The sequence below is a fragment of the Pristis pectinata genome, chromosome 26, assembly GCF_009764475.1.
Source record: "Pristis pectinata isolate sPriPec2 chromosome 26, sPriPec2.1.pri, whole genome shotgun sequence".
NCBI classification, from domain to species: Eukaryota; Metazoa; Chordata; class Chondrichthyes; order Rhinopristiformes; family Pristidae; genus Pristis; species Pristis pectinata.
The window spans coordinates 11,454,044-11,474,445 of record NC_067430.1 but is presented as its reverse complement, the minus strand read 5'-3'; the positions used below and the strand labels follow the sequence as shown (position 1 = coordinate 11,474,445).

Sequence of the window (20,402 nt, the reverse complement as noted above, 5' to 3'; positions counted from 1 at the left end):
GGCACATTTTCCCTTGGCCTGGATTTGCACGTCCCATTAGGAGAATGTGAGGAATTGGGTGAGGTCCCATGATCAATGGTGCAGTTCCCATTTTAGATCTTTTTCCCAGGTGTAAATCACTTAAGGACTGGTGTGGCCAATTCCACAATTTGTTTCCGGGGACTCAACTGGGCACAACTGCTAAACACAATGTTTCAGCACAACCACAGAAGGATGGAGTCCTGTTTCCAGGCCAGCTTGCTTAATTGGTCAATTTAAAAGGTTACAATGTACAGAGAGGAAACAGAATTTTCAGAGCAATTTCAGGGCAAGTCTCCACACCCCTGCACATCAACCTGGATGTATTTTGATGCCTAGGTATTCTCACTGGACTTGATGATCCTTCACCACAGCCTTGCTACCTCATGTTGGTCAGGTCTGGGCACTGGAATGGCCAAAAACCCTCACCTGCAAGAAACACACATCATGAAATTGTTGGTTTATTTCACACAATCACCATTAGTTTTAATGTGGAACATTGTGAGGAGTCCAACCCTATATGCAGCTGTTGGCAGGGGGCATGCATTAACTTGATCCCTGTGTTTGACAGATTAATCAAATGGAAGGCCATCACAGTAAGTTCTCACCTTGACTTTATCGTGTAACTGTTTCCAGCTCTCCTGAAGATTCCATTTTGGCATGGAATTGGGATTAAAAGCAAGAAATTCTGTTCCATGTAGTCAGCCTATCTCCACGGATCAATAACATGGTAGTGACAGTAAAGCAGGTCAGGAGCCAAGAGACTGAAGTTCCAAACTTGCTTTACTTCTGTTGTGCATGACTGCAATACAAATGGGGTATGTTTGGGATCTTGACAGCTGCTATACAAATGAGAACACACACTTCCAGACAGGACAATTAACTGAGATTGGGACAAAAAATTGATGTGATGCTTAGCACTTCCAGATGTTTGTGCTTTATTTGAAAGTAAAATCACATGACTCATTTTCTCTCTGCCGATAATCAAAATATTTGTAAGTTGTTGAGAAAGGTTCTGTAGGGTAATTGCCATTCTTTAATGATGAAGAAATATGTGTTTACAAATAGTTTAATTTAATATCTTTGCATTTCTCATCATAAACTGTAATGAGAATAAAAGTTAATCTCTTTAAGCATTTAGTTGTTGCATTAATGAACAGAATCTCATTAAAGATGTTAATTAAAGATATAGTTGTTTGACAGCAAATTGTGCTGTCTCTGCTGTAGCCTGCAGGGGACAGCAGTGTGGCCCAACTAAGCAGAGACAAAAGTCACCTGTACTGTCGATGGATATCATTCTTCCCTCTGGGCCAAGAGATTATCAATTCTGTGTAATCGGTCACCGTACTAAGCGAGTGCCACATTGCCAAAGGTGCTATTTTTGAGGCTCATTTGTTTCTGTGCCTAACGCTAGAGAGGACAGTAGGGATCCAATAGAACTACTTTTTATATGTTTATCTTGTCGCAACTTAGAAGGAGATCATTAGACCCAATGAGTCTATGGCAGCTCTCAAAGCAATTCTCAGTCCCATTCCCCCACTTATTTCCATGTAACCTGTTCTCTCTCATCTCCCCATCATCTCCTTTCTGATTCTCCTGTCATCTGCCTACGTTATGGATATTTTATAGTGGCTAATTGGTCTACCAACCAGCATATCTTTTGAGGCGTGGTGGAAAATCAGTGCGCAGGGGAAATCCGTGCAAACTTTACACAGATAGCACCTGGAGTCAGGATCGAACCTGGATCACTGAGCTATGTGGCAGCAACTCTAACCACAGCACCTCCATGCCTCCCAGTGTTCTGGCCAACATTTCCGCTTTATCTAATACTGCATTAAATAATCAAAGACCCCACCCACCCAGGTCATTCTCTCTTCGCTCCTCTCCCACCAGACAGAAGATACAGGAGCCTGAGGGCACATACCATCAGGCTCAAGGACAGCTTCTATCCCACTGTGATAAGACTATTGAACAGTTAGTTCCCTTATACGACGAGATGGACTCTTGACCTCACAATCTACCTTGTTGTGACCTTGCACCTTATTGTCTACCTGCACTGCACTTCCTCTGTAGCTGTGACACTTTACTCTGTATTGTTATTGTTTTTACCTGTACTACCTCAATACACTCTGTACTAACTCAATGTAACTGCACTGTGTAATGAATTGACCTGTACGAATGGTATGCGAGACAAGTTTTTCACTGTACCTCGGTACAAGTGACAATAAGAAAACAAATGCCAAGTAAAAGCTTTACTGAGATGTTCCTGTGTGTAAGGTAGTCATTACATATCAACACCTCAAGTATCTCATTATCAAAGAAGAACTTTGAGAGATTTTCAAGAGTTATGATGGGGACAAATGAATGTGTCTTTCTTTAATTCTGTGCAATAATTTGGTGACTTTAGATTAATAACATGGTAGCTGGCAGTACGGGTCTTTGTTCCTAACACAAGTGAATCCAGCCAATGTAGGTGACCCAGATTCCGTGCCTTTGACAATATACTGAAGCCAGAATGGTATGGGTCCAACTGATGAACAGAAAGAATGGGGGAGGACAGCTCTTTTAGTCACCATGACCTGAATAACAATGCACTACTGGACTGTCTACATAAAAGCAATGCCATACACAGAAAGAAAGATGCATTAATCCAACACCCTTCACAACTGCGGGATCTCAATACATTTCACTTTAATGAATCACCTCTGTTGTAGTGTAAGATATGCACCAACAGATCTGTGCTCCCACAAACAGCAGTGAAGTAGGGAAGATAATAGGATGGCTGCAGGATAAGGTAAATAGGATTAGTTGACATTGGTTTGAACAGGCTCTGCAACGCATTGCAGGTCACAATTATACCATGGTTACTGGTATAGCAACCATCCCATGAGCTCCAGGTCGGGATCTTGCCATTGTACATATAAGGGAAAGGCCGAACAGCACATGGTGCGTGTAGCACATGAAATTTTAAAGCTTGGCACTGCAAACTGCTTTGCACAACACTATGTACTCATATCGCAAGCAGGGTAGAAAGACAAGGGAGGAAAAGTAGATAAGAAATAGCGTAAAAATAATGTAAACTTCAGGTTGGGAAGAATTCGTTCTAGGATGAGTGACTCCCCTGTTAACATCAGCTTAAGTTTGTTCTGTAGGTAAATCCCGGATTCCAAATAAATTCTTCCGTCTACAGGTAGTGTGTTAATGAGCAGAAAATTCGTACTCCCGAAGAGATCTCTCAATGTGGTCCATTAGTTGGGTGTTGTATTGTTTCTCCATCATTGAAACCTACATCCAGCACAGTCTCTGTGCAAATCAGCACCAGACTGGCACAGTGGGGTACGTCACTACATCAAGTCTAACTGAGGTTCACAATCCAGGAAGGTCCTCACTGAACTCTGGCCCGCACAAAGTAAACCGATCACGGCAACAGCGTAGGATTGCTACAATTTGTCGTGTCCACCTGGGTCATCCAGAATTTCCACTCCTGATCACTCTCACATGATTGTCATATGTAAGCATCAGATGAAGTCAGGTGATGGTTCTTAATGCCTTTTGCAATAGAATATCACACATGGGCGTTGTGGACTGAATGGCCTGTTTCCATGTTGTATGACTCCTTGACTCCTGACTCTATCATACCCACTTGCAGTGGCTCATACATTAAACATAGTCACTTGGGAGATGTAAAAGAAGTTTTTTTATGGTCAGGGAGCCGATGTGAGGTAGACAGGAATGACAATGGTGGAGGAGGAGAGAAACGGAGGGTAAGGGAGAGAATGAGGAACAAGAGGTTAGGCAAAAAGAATGAAAATGAGGAGAATAGGAGAAAAGGTGTGAGAGAGAGAAGGAAAGTGAAGAGAGTATAAAGGAACTGTGAAGTAAGAGCAGTAACTAAAGCAGCAACAAGCAAAAATGTTACTATGCAACAGCTGGATGTCTCGCTCATCAGTAGCTCTTGTTTGGTCAGCACTCTTGGTGCCTGGATTACAATTAAATGCTGGATTTATTTTGTTTTCATTACTCATTGGATGATGTTTCTGAAATGTGGAATCTTTTTCAGTTCTACAGGATACATGTGTGTGTGTGTCTGTGTGTGTGCATGTGTGTGTCTGGTGTGTGCATGTGTGTGTATGTGTGAGTGCGCACACATATGTGTACATGGCTAGGCATGTACTAATGTGTGTTTGCATGTGCATCTGTGAGAGTGCATCCCCATATCTGTGAGAGTGCATGGCTATGTACTGTATGTGTTGCTGAGCATACATGTGTGATATCATATGTGTGCGTGCTTATATTCATGTATATGTACATGTGTATGAATATGTGTGTTTGTGTCTAAGAGTACATGTGCATGATTATGCAGTTATGAATATGTACAGTATATATGTGTTCATGAATATCTGTGCACATGTACCGGTTTGGATATACATCAGTGCAACACGTGCAGGGCAGGTGTACACACTTGCATGCATGTATGCTTTGTCTGATCGACTTACAGCTCCACTGTCCAACAACGTGCCAACATTCACCAGCTGCACTCTCATACACCTTGGAGAATAGTCACACACAATTCTGGAAACAACCCCCCAAATATTTATGAGACTCAGAAGGGTAGACAAAATTTGACAACAAAGCTTTCAATGAAGTCGTAAATAAAGAGAAGGGAACCATTTCCAAATAGGAAAGCAGATTGTGAGATCAATAGAAATGATGGTCTCCAGAATCCCCAGTGGCTTCCTCCAGTGCTGGCTCTGCTCCAGTTGCAAGGTCAGGAAAAGGGCACTTCATTGGCATGGGATGGTTGGGGGTTGGTGGCGGGGGGGAATGGAGGAATGGAGGATGGGTGTAAGACTGACACTTCCCTTTTGCCTTTCTTGTGGCTGGAAACCACTGGCATAGTTCCATAACTACCAGGTTTGGGATTTTCACCACTGCATCACATTAGCCCATCAAGCAAAATTGTTGGTCCAAAAGATCTGTGTTAGGGGTCCAGGGCCCTGACCTGGTGGGGCCCAAATTTGTAGAGGCTGATGCACACCTGTCAGCATATCAACTGCCACGTAAACAATATCAGGAACTCCCTTGCTCTGCTTAATGCTTATCGTTTGCCTTGACAGAGTTGAGCAGAAGCTCCACCACCTACAAGTTAATGAATAAATGTGGAGGAATGGCAGAGATATGGTGCCACTAGGTCGATGCTATGTTGCTGTGGGACACACCAGAGTCATGTTAGGACATTGTCTACACCCACACAGAATTTCATAATGTTTATCTAGTTCCAGCTACACGATGAGAAGCTGTAACTTTGTTTAGATACATGATTTCTATTTTTCAAGTGAATGGAAGGAGCTTGTGAAGTCAAAGCACATGCTGCACCTCTGAGAGCTCCATTTGTCTTCACTTCACTGTAGTTGAGATATAATTGTCCCTCAAGATGGTATAAATTAATTACACAGCAGATAGAACAGAAGGAAGCAGCCAACTGACAATATGGTCAATGTCAACAGGTGAGGAGAAGCGATTGCATCTAACAGACAACAATAGATTTAAGCCAATGTTAATCTTATAAAGTCAAGCCCAGGAAAATACTGCTTTTTGTTTCCTGTGTTTCATCTGTGAGTGCAGGGCCATTGGCATGCTATTTAAAGAGAAAAAAATCTTAACTCTTAATAACCTCCTGTAAAAGATGTGTTTCTCAATTAGATTAGCCTGTTGGTTTGTGGAAATCTTTAGAGGCAGAATTAGCTGAATCAGGATGGGAATGGATCTGAATCAGCTCATTCCCAGACAATTCAGTTTGGAAATCTGCCACACACAGGCACCATTTTATCCTGGGTTAACCAGATTAGATAATAATGAGCCAGTGATGTACAGCAAAGGAAAGGTTCCTTCAAGGACAAGAGCTCCTGAATTCCCATTGAGTTCCTTCTCATTCCTCTGGTGACTCATCCATATAAGTCCAGTCTCCTGTGTGCTCTAAAGACAATCTTAACGTTCCTACCAATGTGCTGGGAATGAAGATTTTAAACACAGGAGTACTTGCTCCTTATTGCTATCATTTACAATTTTATCCTTCACTGTTGCTTATTCCTATTTCTTACCTCTTTCTCCTAGTTACACAAGGTACTCATTAGTTCAATTCTTCTGTTCTCTGTCTCTTGGCATCAGGAGGAGCAAGTCTCCACAGCTTGTTCTCAGGTCAGAGCTTATCTACTTATATTTACAGAAAAGAAGAAGCTATGACCATTAGAAGGTCATAGCTTCTAAATCTCATAGAGTCATAGAGAGATTCAGCCCACCGTGTCAACACAGACCACCGACCACCCATTTACACTAATCCTACATGAATCAATTTTTAAAAATTATTCTTGCCATATTCCCATCACTCACATACACATGAGAGACAACTTAGAACAACCAATTAATCTACCAAACTGTACGTCTTGGGGACGTGGGAAGAAACAGGAGCACCCAGCAGAAACCCACAGGGTCCAATACAAACTCCACACAGACAGCACCAGTAGTCAGGATTGAACTTAGGTCTCTGGCACTGCAAGGCAGCAGCTCTACCAGCTGTGCCATGGTACCACCTTTGAATGGAGACTGGGGCACCAGTATTACTGCCAGGTTCACACTCAATCACTGCTAGCTAATTCAGTACATCTCTGAAAATGACTTTTAATCGTAATAAAATCTGAACTAAATTTCATATTATCCAGCATCTCTAATACAGAGAATGGAAGTTGTGAAGTGATTCCACCACTGAGTAGACAGGGCTCACCCAGTACCATCACACCCTCACCAACATCCATGAACAAGCACTGCCCAGGCAAGTGATCAGGTACACACAAGCCAGGGATTATCAGAGGCTTACACAGCCCAGAAAGGGGCTATTGAGCCCATTATACCGTTGCACCTTTTTGGACTGGCTATTGATTTATGTTTCTTCTTTTCCTCTAATAATCCCAGGAGCACTTGGGCCAAATGAAGCGCCCAAGCATTGGTCAAGGTTGGCACTTGGGTCCAGTGTAATTCAGGGTCAAATCAAGTGAGCCATGGAAAGCCTAAACCTCCATGTTCAAAGCTTAATTGAACAAAATGGAAGGGAAAACTGATACCAGAAACTGCGGTGAGAATGCATGTCCCCGTGGGATACAAATCTCAGGACCAAACAGCAATTGAAAAGAACAGGTACAGTATCAGTTTTAAGCAGGTTATCACAGCTGATGTAGAAATAATAGAGTGAGATAAATTTCAGTACTTATGAAATTGTGTAAACATGTAATAATTTTCATCATAAATATCATGCTTTAGAACTGTTGCCTTAAGAATGATTCATTACCCAGCCATTAGACTGACAAGTATACTTTTTTTTAAGCCCTCATAAAAATCTGTCCTTCAACAATGATTGCTGATGTTGTCAGTTCTTGCTTCAAAACAATACCCCTTGGTACACATTATCTACTTACACATACTGGAGATATTACCAATGAAACATTCCTGTTGCTGAGGGTTCTTTTAAACTTTGATGAGTCTTGTCCTCAGGAGAAATTGACAATTTTTCTCCCCATCTCTGGGTCTATGCCCCATCTCATTCCACCCCTCCCCTTCCGCCCCCATCTTGCCAGTACTTGGGAATGTGATATTTATCCTGTTATCAATACTCACTGTCCTGATGAGAAATGTGATAAGATTATGCCTTAAGATACAGAAACAAAAATTGGAAAATCTACTTCTGCTGTTCTTTTTTTATGTTAGATAACTAGCTTTTCTTCTGATACCTAAATAAAATCTCTGTGTGAATTGAGCAGCACCATGGATTACTTAACCTGCATGTTCAAATGCAACACATTTCTCATCTTTTCTTCCAAGTAAACAGAAAAAAACATTTTTCTTCCCATCTAATTATTGGAATATGGTCCAACAGTGAAAATTCAACAGAAACAGTGGCAATAATTGCAGGCCTGTTTAACACAAACAGCAAGCACTATACCTCACGTCCACACTGTTCTGTCACTAATTTGAATGTTAGCTTAATTTTGTGAAGACAATATCATTCCACATTCTACAGCAGATTCCTGACTGTGAACCAACTCAATTCTTTAGTAAATTTTGCATGGTAATTGTATTTTTTTCAATTATCTGTACTATTACTTTGGGGCACTTGCTGGGATAGACACATAGAACATGGAACATATTCCAGAACAGCACAGGAACAGGCCCTTCAGCCCACAATGTTTGTGCCAACCATGATGCCAATTTAATCCCATCTGCCTGCACATGGTCCATATCCCATCAGGCCCTGCCTGTTCATGTGCCCGTCTAAATGACTCTTAAGTGTTACAGTCATATCTGCTTCCCCCACCTTCCCTGGAAGCGCGTTCCAGGCATCTACCACTCTGTGTAAAAAATCTTCCCTTGCAAATCTCCTTTAAACTTTCCGAATCAGAATCAGAGTCAGGCTTATTGTCACTGACATATGTCGTGAAATGTGTTGTTTAATGGCAGCAGTACAGTGCAAGACATACAAATTACTATAAGTTACAAAAATAAATAAATAGTGCAAAAGAGGAATAACAAGGTAGTGTTCATGGGTTCATGGACCATTCAGAAATCTGATGGCAGAGGGGAAGAAGCTGTTCCTGAAACATTGAGTGTGGGTCTTCAGGCTCCTGTACCTCCTCCCCAATGGTAGTAACACGAAGAGGGCATGTCCCGGGTGGTGAGGGTCCTCAATGATGGATGCCGCCTTCTTGAGGCACCGCCTCTTGAAGATGTCCTCGATGGCGGGGAGGGTTATGCCCATGATGGAGCTGGCTGAGTCTACAACCTTCTGCAGCCTTTTTTGATCCTGCACATTGGAGCCTCCATACCAGGCGGTGATGCAACCAGTCAGAATGCTCTCTGTAGAAATGTCCAAGAGTCTTTGGTGACATGCCAAATCTCCTCAAACTCTTAACAAAGTAGAGCCACTGAGATACCTTCTTCATGATTGCTTCAATGTGTTGGGCCCAAAATAGATCCTCTGAGATGTTGACACCCAGGAACTTGAAGCTGCTCACCCTTTCTACTGCTGACCCCTCAATGAGGACTGGTGTGTGTTCTCCCGACTTCCCCTTCCTGAAGTCCACAATCAATTCCTTGGTCTTACTGACATTGAGTGTGAGGTTGCTGTTGTGACACCACTCAACCAGCCGATCTAACTCACTCCTGTACGCTTCCTCGTTGCCATCTGAGATTCTGCCGACAACAGTGGTGTAATAATTGAATTTATAGATGGTATTTGAGCTGTGCCTAGTCACACAGTCATGAGTGTAGAGACAATAGAGCAGTGGGCTAAGCATGCATCCTAGAGGTGCACCTATGTTAATCATCAGCGAGGAGGAGATGTTATCACCGATCCGCTCTGACTGTGGTCTCCTGATGAGGAAGTCAAGGATCCAGTTGCAGAAGGAGGTACAGAGGCTCAGGTTTTGAAGCTTGTTGATTAGTACTGAGGGGATGATGGTGTTGAACGTCGAGCTGTAATCGATAAACAGCAGCCTGACGTATGTTTTGCTGTTGTCTAGGTGCTCCAAAGCTGAGCGGAGAGCCAGGGAGATTGCGTCCGCTGTAGACCTGTTGTGGTGGTAGGCAAATTGCAGTGTGCCCAGGTCCTGACTCAGACAGGAGTTAATTCTAGCCATAATCAACCTCTCAAAGTACTTCATCACAGTAGATGTGAGTGCTACCGAGTGATAGTCGTTGAGGCAGCTCACCCTGCTATTCTTGGGCACTGGTATGATTGATGCCCTTTTGAAGCAGGTGGGAACCTCAGAACGCAGCCATGAGGGGTTGAAGATGTCCTTGAACAGTCCAGCCAGTTGTTCAGCACAGATTTTCAGTACCCTGCCAGGTACACTGTCGGGGCCTGACACCTTGCGAGGGTTCACCCTCTTGAAGGATGTTCTGACATCGGCCCTCTGAGACAGAGATCACAGGGTCGCCAGACGCTGTGGGACTTGCACAGGTGTAGTGTTATTCTCCCTTTCAAAGCGTGCATAAGAGGTGTTGAGCTAATCGGGGAGTGAAGCATCACTGCCATTTATGCGGTTAGGTTTCGCCTTATAGGAAGTAATGGCATGCAAACCCTGCCACAGCTGTCGTGCATCTGATTGTGTCTCTAACTTCACACTGAATTGCCTTTTCACTTTCACGGTGGCCTTCCGTAGGTTGTATCTGGACTTCTTGTAGGATTCTGAATAGCCGGTTTTCAACGCCACGGATCAGCCCTCAGCAGACTGCGAACCTCCTGGTTCAATCCATATACTTCTGGTTTGGGAAAACTCAGTATGTTCTCGCTGGCACACACTCATCCACGCATCCCTTGAAGAAGTCAGTGATGGCCATGGCATATTCGTTCCGATCCGAAGATGAATCCTTGAATGTGGTCCTGTCCACCGATTCAAAGCAGTCCTGTAACTATTCCTCCGCCTCCCTAGACCATAGTCCTCACCACTGGTGCTGCAGTCCTTAGTCTTTGCCTTATATGCCAGGAGTAAAAGTACAGCCAGGTGATCAGACTTGCCAAAGTGCGGGCACAGGATGGCACAGTAAGCGTTCTTGATGGTGGTGTAGCTGTGTTTGAGTGTGTTGGCTCCTCTGGTTTCACAGGTGACACGTTGGTGGTAGTTTGTCAGAGACTTCTTCAAGCTAGCCTGGTTGAAGTCCCCTGCGATGATCGGGAAGGCATCAGGGTGTGCTGTCTCGTGACTGTTGATCATAGTGTTCAGTTCCTCCAGTGCCAGTTGACATTTGCCAGGGGTGGAACGTACACCACTACCAGGATGATAGCAGAGAATTCCCCCTCTCATCTTAAATCTACGCCCTCTAGTATTTGACATTTCCACCCAGCGAAAAGAGTATGACCATCTACCCTATCTGTGCAATTCACAAAGATCCTCAACACCTCCATTTAAGAGGTCATACTTCCCATGTGAGTCTAGGAAAGGAGCACATATGATCATCAAGGAGATCACATGAGCATAATCATAACTTCATCCAATGTCAGCACATGGACTTTCCAGCAAGAACCTCTGTCCACTACGTAGATGTGAGAAACCCGGCTGATTTCTCTCTGACATGACCCAGTGAAACCAATGTCTGGCCTTCACTAATGTATTGGGTGAGACCTGATAACTCAGCAGAGCAGTGAATGGAATTAGGTCCACAACTCTCTATTCCACATATAAATACTGAAGCATTAGAGGAGTCCAATTAGTATTGCTATTGGTTTATTATTGTCACTTGTACCGAGGTACAGTGAAAAGCTTGTCTTACAAACCGATCATACAGGTCAATTCATTACATAGTGCAGGTACATTGAGTCAGTACAGAGTGCATTGAGGTAGTACAGGTAAAAACAATAACAGTACAGAGTAAAGTGTCACAGCTACAGAGAAAGTGCAGTGCAATAAGGTGCGAGGTCACAACAAGGTAGATCGTGAGGTCAGAGTCCATCTCATTGTATAAAGGAACTGTTCAATAGTCTTACCACAGTGGGGTAGAAGCTGTCCTTAAGCCTGGTGGTACGTGCCCTCAGGCTCCTGTATCTTCTACCCGATAGAAGAGGAATTATGCTTCCACTAATCCTCCCTGGAGTACCTCAGTAGTCTAAGCTCCGCTCTTTGACGGAGTCTTCTAATTGAAGTTTACCAGATTATAAAGCCCATCAAGTCCACACCAACCACTTATTTACACCAAGCCCCATTTTTTTATTCTTCCCACCAACTCCCCCTAGAATCTATCTTTGAGCTGCACACCAGGGACAATTTTACAGTGACCAATTAACTTACCAACTAACCTAACAAGCAATTATGAAATTACTTGGTATCACCGCATTTCATCAAAAGATTTGTTTTCCAAGGACACTGATAAAAGTAAGAAATTAGATGTAAGAACAGGAATCAGTCCAATAATGTTTATAGACCTTGTGGAGTGTTACAACGGGGACGGCAATACAGCAGAGGAGAATGAAGAACTTGGTGGTGTTGGAATGAAGGAAATGGGGATGGCCATTTTGTCATAGAGTCAGAGTCGTACACACAGACACGGACCCTTCTGATCACCACATCCGTGCTGACCCTTTTTCCCCTCTATATCAATCCCACTTGCCCACGTTAGGACTGTATCCTTGCTTGCATGTTGTTCCTTGAAAACTTTTCCAAGATAAATCTTCCAGCTGACCTTTCCCAAGACCTCACCAATGCTCTTTAAAAAAAAATCTGTAACCACGGTTGCAGAAACAGTGCTGCAAATACTCAGTAGGTCAGGCCCCATCCCAGAGAGAGAAACAGAATTAATGTTTCAGTCAGTCGTGACCTGTCACCTGCCATTTCGCTCCCCGTAGATGCTGCCTGATCTGCTGGCTATATCCAGCAATCTCTGCTCAGCTTTCAGACTCCCAGCATCCACAGAAAGTTATCTTTCATATATATGTAACAGAAACCTGGGCTGAGTCACTCATCGATTGTCATTCATTACATGTGGGAAATGGTTGGAACACATCCCAAGACTGAGCAAAAACACACATTGTGGAAACAATGCCACTGGGACTCATGAAGACTTTGCTGACATTTTAAGCAGCTAGTTTGTCCTTATTTAGACAAACAGTTGATGAAAAACAACAAAGGAGGTCAATCCAATGGATTTAAGGAACTGACCATCTGTCCTACTGTTCTATAGACGTGTGAAAAACACTCAGTGTTGAATTGGTTAACAGTCAAAAACCTTGTAGATAAAATGAACATATCTTTGGGTTTTGTTGCTTGATATGGCACTATGACAAGCACACTATTTTCCCAGATTTTATGCTGAGGGATCACATCCTGAATCCCTAAGGGTGCCTGTGAGCCTGACTATCCAATCCAGGATCACTGGCATCTCTGTTGTTTAAAGCAAGTTACTGCCGAGGGAAAGAGCAAAATCACTGGCATCAGGTGTAGGTCACTGAGATTAGAAGGTCTTTTGGCTGAAGACCAGAGGTACATCATCCTATCCAATCTCCATCCTCTCCACCACTGACCCCCACCTCCACACGCTCACCATGCATACCACACACCATGGACACACGCAGACAGACACACACACACTGCTTACAGACACATATATTGAGCTTTAACACAAAGAAGAACTTATATTTATGTAGCAATTTTCATGGGCAGAAAGATTTCAAAGGATTTTGAATCGGGAAATGTATTTTCAATCTCATTACAGCTCCATCAACCATTTTTATGAACCTGCCTCTGTCACAGAGTGTGTTGCCAAAGTCCCATTTTGATTTCACAACCAAAAATGAGCAGTCTATTCTCTTGTATGTGGAGCCTATCAGAGGGTTGACAGTCACTGCATTGAGGACATACTGGCATCCTTCCTAGTTCTGGGAGTTTATCCCTCCATGCTAGTATAACACTATTCAATCTGGTCTGAGCTCAAGGGCAAGACAATAACAATCATTATGTGTTTTGGAAACAACTTTATGGGACAGGGACTGAAAAATCAAATAGTCAGTGTGATACAATGACTCGAGAACACTTACTTGTGGAGGCCAGATTAAATTGTGAAAATGAATGAATACTTGATAACTTCAGGGATGATGGAATATGGCCTTTTGTTTTATCCATTCTCAAAATCACTGGCAAAACTGGTATTTATTACCCATCTTATCTTGTGCTTTCCTACTTGTACCATTATTTCAAAAACTATTGTTGCTATTAATGAGTAACAAGTCAACATTTTGGTACATTTGAATGGAATTTCTGTGTCCATTCTATACGTGTATATTCAATGTTCCTTCTTAGAACTTAGAACATAGAATATAGAGCAGTCCAGCACAGGAACAGGCCCTTCAGCCCACAATGTCTGTGCTGACCATGATGCCAATCCATACTAATCCCATCTGTCTGCACATGGTGTGTATCCCTCCATTCCCTGTCTGTTCCTGTTCCTATCTAAATGCCTCTTAAACATTGCCATTGTACACGTTTCCACCACCACCCCTGGCAGTACGTTCCAGGCACCTACCACTCACCATGTAAAAAACTTGCCTCGCAAATGTCCTGTAAACCTTCCCCCTCTCACCTTAAAGCTATGCCCTCAATATTTGACATTTCTACCAGGTGGAAAAAACAAACAATAATTCTAGACTTAAGAAAGGATAAACTTCCTAAAATTAGAATAAATTCTAATTCAAGAGTAGCAAATACTGTACAAATCAACACAAAGATACACAGAATGATTAATGCATGAAAGGGTGTTTTGAGAAGCAGTAACGAAGGCAATTGTGGTGTCGTTCAAAAGCAGTGATGGCAAGGTTTGTTGATGCCTGGGGTTCCCTCATTAATGCCAATCTTTATGAAAACTCCTTCCTGTCATAATACATTACAGTGCTTGTTTTGTGACCCGAAGCTATTGGAACCATCATCACATGGGATCCTGAACAAACTTTGGTATTAATCTCTGTGTTATTCAGTGTCTCATTCATGGGACGTTGCTAATCTGGAAGCCTGTGTTTTATCCTTTTGTTGTCTACTGAGAAAGTGTCTCCTTCTTCTGGTTGCCATATAGCAAGGAAATAAATTGAGGATCGTGTAATGATCTATGAACGTTATTGGGAGGAGGGGAATGCAGAAGATTAGATGAACATGGCCAAATGGCCAAGTTGGTCACTCTGGCCAATTCACAATCGTCCATCTATTCACTCAGCCCCTCCACCTTTCAGGGCAGCACAACGGCACAGCTGCTGCCTCACAGCTCCAGGGTCCTGGGTTCAATCCTGATCTCTGGTGCTGTCTGTGTGGAGCTTGCACGATCTCCCTGTCAATGTGTGGGTTTCCTCCGGGTGCTCTGGTTTCCTCCCACATCCAAAGATATGCAGATTAGTAGATCAATTGTCCACTGTAAATTGCCCCTAGTGTGTAGGTGAGTGGTAGAATCTGGAAGGAGTTGATGGGAATATGGGGAGAATAAAAAATGGAATTAGCATAGGATTAATACAAATGGGTGCATGATGCTTACAAATTCAGTGGGCCAAAAGATCTGTTTCCCTATTGTATGATTCCATGACCGTGTGATCTGATTGTACCTTCAGCCACACACTCCTGCCTACCCCAATAAACTTTCACCCCAGTATTTATCAAGAATCTATAAGGCTACTTCTTAAAAATACTAATAGGCTCTGATTCCTCTATCCTTTGAAGCAGAGATTTCCAAAAATTCATGACCTCAAGAGAAAAGAAATTGCCTCATCTCTATGTTAAATAGATGACCCTTATTATTAAACAGTTCTAGATTCTACCACAAAAGGAAGCATCCTCTCCACATTTAGAACAACATTACAGAGAACACAAACTAACCACATCCCACTGAGAGAGAGCTGGGGATAAGGATGAGGGTAGACAATAGCCCAAATGAGAGACACATAGGGCACTCTCCTTCTGGGTGGCCCAGTGGTGCTGCTAGTAGTGCAGATATCTCACAGCTCAAGCAACCTGGGTTCAATCCTGACCTCTGTATGGAGTTTGCTCATTCTCCCCGTGACTGCATGGGTTTCATCCAGGTGCTCTGGTTTCCTCCCACATCCCAAAATGGGCTGATTGTTTGTGGTTACTTAGTTACTGTGAGTTACCCCACTGTTGGCTGGCTGGTGGGAGTATCCAGGGGTGTTAACAGGTACTGTACGTGTGAGAGATTGGGTTACAGGGAAATAAGTGGGGAAATGGGACTGCTATGGAAGCCAATAGAGACTTAATGGGTTGAATGGCCTCCTTTTACACCATAAGGAACATAGAACAGTACAGCACAATACAGGCCCTTCAGCCCACAATGTTGTGCCGACCTTTAAACCTCGCCTAAGACTATCTAACCCCTTCCTCCCGCATATCCCTCTATTTTAAATTCCTCCATATGCTTATCCAGTAATCTCTTGAATTTGACCAATGTACCTGCCTCCACCACCGCCCCAGGCAGCGCATTCCATGCCCCAACAACTCTCTGGGTAAAAAGCCTTCCTCTGATATCTCCCTTGAACTTCCCACCCATTACTTTAAAACCATGCCCTCTTGTATTGAGCATTGGTGCCCTGGGAAAGAGGCGCTAGCTGTCCACTCTATCTATTCCTCTTAATATTTCGTACACCTCTATCATGTCTCCTCTCATCCTCCTTCTCTCCAAAGATTAAAGTCCTAGCTCCCTTAGTCTCTCCTCATAATCCATACTCTCTAAACCAGGCAGTATCCTGGTAAATCTCCTCTGCACCCTTTCCAACGCTTCCACATCCTTCCTATAATGAGATGACCAGAACTGGACACAGTACTCTAAGTGTGGTCTAACCAGAGTTTTATAGAGCTGCATCATTACCTCGCGGCTCTTAAACTCGATCCCTCGACTTATGAAAATTAACACCCCATAAGCTTTCTTAACTACCCTATCCACCTGTGAGGCAACCTTTCAGGGATCTGTGTAAGGAAATACGTGAAATTATAAACTGACAGGAAGATCACAGGACTGCAATAAGTTGAAAAACAAATCTGGCACACAGTAACTGGCACACAGAACACTAGAGAAAGAACTGTGTGGAACATGAGAACAAAGTAAAATGCTTTCGGAAATATATTCATAGAAAATAGGGGATGACTGGACCACATAAAGGAACCCAAACAAGTGCCAGTATTTTAAATAGTATTTCCAGGCCTTCTGAATACAGAGTTAGAGTTCCCTGAAAGAAAGCAGCAGATATTAAGAATGCCATAAATTCCAAATAAGGATAGAACGCACAGGCAGACACCTTAAAAATACATGAAGCTCGCATCTTACATGGATTGCATGCACAGTAGAGTACTTGAGGAATTGGCTAATAAAGTTGCTTCCAGGCAGGCAATTTTAGAGATTTGTTGGAACCAAGTAAAGTGCCTGTGGATTGGAGAATTGCAAAGGCAAAGCCAATTAACAAAGAGTTGCATTTAAATAATCCTGAGAACTGCAGGCCTACAAGGCTTGTAGGCCAAAGATCAAAGCACTCCCCGAATCAGGGAATATTGAATCAGTATAGATTTTGCAAGGGGAATTTATACCTGATAGATGTGCTGGACCTATTTGAGAATGTGTTGCCAGTAAATGAGGTAAAACAAAGTAAACGTGTTTTATTAAGATACCGGTGAGGCTTTAGACACAGTGCCAACTGGAAAGTGATGAATGAGATCCAAAGTTACAGAATTGAAAGAGTTGGTGGTAAAAGGTGGTGCATGTATCAGAATTTGACTCGGTCTGAGGAAGCAAGTGACTATCGTTTGTAGAACAGTATCAGAATAAAAGCAAATGAACGATGTGTATGTTGGGTGTCAATTGTTTACATAGCTCATGTTGAAGAACATAAGAAATAGAACCAGGTGGAGGCTGTTTAGCACTCCGTGCATTCAATAAGATCACGGCTGATCTTTTACTTTGGTGTTACTTTCCTGCATAACCCTTCAATTTCCAAATCTCCATCAATCTCAGACTTGAATGTACTCAGCAACCAGTCCTCCACAGCCCTCTTGGGGTAAAGAATTCCAAAGATTCCCCACCCTCTGGGTGAAGAAAATTCTTCTCATCACAACCCCAAATGGCCAATCACTTAGTTTGAGGCTGGTTCTAGACACCACAACCAGTGAAAACATCATTCCCATATCTACCCTAGCAAACTTTGTAATTTTTTTTTAATTCCTCATCTCATTCTTCCCAACTCAAAAGAATAAAGGCCCACTCTACTTAATCTCTCTTCATTTAACAAACTCACCATCAAAGGAATCAATATGGCAAATCTTCATCGCATCAAATATAGTCTTCCTTGGGTACACGGTATTCCAGATGTCATCTCACCAAGACACGATATGAATAGAGTAAGATATCCCAACTCTTGTACTCAAATCCTCTTCCAACAAAGGCCAGCAGGAACTTTGACATTCACTCTATTTCTCTTTCCACAGGCACTGTCTGAGCTGCTGAGGGTTTCCAGCATTTTCTGTTTTTACGCCAACATACTATTTGCCTTCTTAATTATCTGCTGTAACTAACACACTAACTTATGGTGATTCTCGCACAAGGAAAAATGGGGAAACTACAGTTACTGGTGATGGGTCAAATGTCCCTTTCTGTTGTAATCAGACAACCTACAAAATAATCTGCAAATGGAGATAAAATGAAGTTACGAAAGATACAAAATTGAGCAAGGTGGAATGTAAATAATGGACTAATCCTAAGCAGGCCAGCTGTGTATGATACGTGAGGGACTGCCTGAAAGTAATTGGTGTTCTTTGATGTGCTTACACACTTCAATACTTTTTAACCCTATTTCCACCAAAAGGACTTGCTAAAAGATTTAGATTAAATTTTAAAAGCAGCAAGAGGTAGTTACAATGCAAATTGGCTAAATCTGTTTTAGTTTCCTCATAGACTAATTAATAACTACTTTGTTGTCTTGGCTATCAATAAACGCCAGACAGCAAGGCGGTTGCATAGGAATTTAAATGTTAAGTCATGTGGAAGGGCGAATGTGTGCCAATCACTCATATTAGAAGCCTGTGTTCATCTCCATAACCTCCTGTTTTTTGATAATTATTGGAGGGGTGGGCAATGCCTGTACTTTCTCCCAATATTTTGCCCTCCTTTTCCACTGTTGTGTTGGGGAGTTGCCTGCATCAATTGCTCCAAAATTGTGGATGGCATTTTCCTTCTGACTGGGAGTAGCAAAGAATTAAAAGAAAAGAGAGAAATGAAGGATTATTTCAAAAGGTTTTTTTGAAACGGGAAACTGTGAAAGCAGTCAGGCTTAACAAAGAAAATTGGGAGGAATTTTACTTCAGAAGCGAGGCTAAAAGTACTGGTGGACAGGTGGAAGCTATCTCTGTTTGATGTTCTGCAACATGACCTGAATTTTATTTTGTATAAACTAATTGATCTTCTGTAGAATATGCACGCAATGTGTGATGAGTTTTCCTATGAGGAGAGATAGAGCAAAATAGAACCATAGCTTCTGAGGTTTAGATGAATGAGAAGTGGCCTTATTTAAATATTTAAAGCATCCAGTGTCTTGATGATGTGGATGATGAGAGATTGTTTTCTCTGGATGGAGAATCTAGAACTAGTGAGCATAGCCTTGGGATAAATGTTGGCCTGTAAGGAATGATGCATGGAGGGTTAGAGGGCTGTTAATCTTTGGGATTTTCTACCTCAGAAGACCACTAATGTTCAATTGATGAGTGCATTTAACATGGACACCAAGGGAATCAAGAAGTGCAGGAAATGAGCAGGTTGGTGGAGTAGAAGGCAGGAATCAGCCATGTTCTGAAAGAATTGCAGATCAGACTCAAGGGGCCCTGTGGCCCACTCCTGCAACTATTTCCTACATTTCTTTTGCTCTTGCTTCAGGGTTCTTTATAAGTTGAGCTGGTTATAAGGCAAGTAGATCAATGAGAGCACAAAGGAGCAGGGGAAAGGGACTGAGGGATGCAGGGAGAAGTGGGCGAGTTGAGGTCAGAGAAAGGGTGGAGAACTCAAAGGGGGTAAAATGGGAGGGAATGCAACATTAGGTTTTCAGAACGCCTCCCCCATAAAAATACAGCATTAATTTATTGAAGCAAAAGTGTACCAATTATCAGATATAACAGAAAATGAATAACATATTACAGATTGAATCAGATTAAGTCTCATCATAACAGCTCCAACATTGCCCAAAAGGTATATAAAGGCTCATTTCTGCTTCTGGCTTCACCGTACCACCTCTGATCAGTCTGCCTTCAGGAATGTGAAAAATATGTTTGAGTCAAAATAGAGTTCCACTTTTCTATCCACAGATTACACTGTCTACTAAATATATTACAGAATAAGATTTTTCAGGTGGTTTTAAGGCATGACTAACACTATTCAACAAGAAATTATTTACAACAGGTATAAATTTGGAGCATCAACGCAAGGTTCCAAGTCTGGAAAATTACTAAAAATAACCAAGATCAAAACTAGATGAGCAACTGTGATTCAATTTAAAAAATGATTTGGATAAGATATACACTGTCCTGCTGATCCTGAAAACTCCTACACGGCTGCATTGGGGGCCTGTGCCCAGATATATGAAAGCTGTTCCACAGACCAACCAGACAGCTGCCATACATTGTTCCAGTCACGAACCACACCCACCAGTCGATGTCCCATTATCACACCCGAGAAAAATTACCAGCAGGTTGAACACATTGGAGCTGGTGGACAGTGGTGTTCAGTGGGGAAGGAATGTCTCTCAATCCTCAACCATGCATGAGCAACATGATCATCCTTCCAACATGTAATGCCACTTAAATAAAACCAGAAAATGCCAG

The 20,402-nt window shown here is 42.5% G+C and overlaps 1 long non-coding RNA gene across 1 annotated transcript in view; it reads right to left on the bottom strand.

The window, feature by feature from the left end:
• The window catches only part of LOC127583485 (uncharacterized), a 31,300-nt gene extending 13,192 nt beyond the window's left edge, over positions 1-18,108 (bottom strand). The window contains exon 1 of the long non-coding RNA XR_007958261.1: positions 17,831-18,108. This is a non-coding gene — a long non-coding RNA (uncharacterized LOC127583485). The remainder of the gene's footprint in view (positions 1-17,830) is intronic.
• Between the last annotated feature and the right edge of the window lie 2,294 nt (positions 18,109-20,402).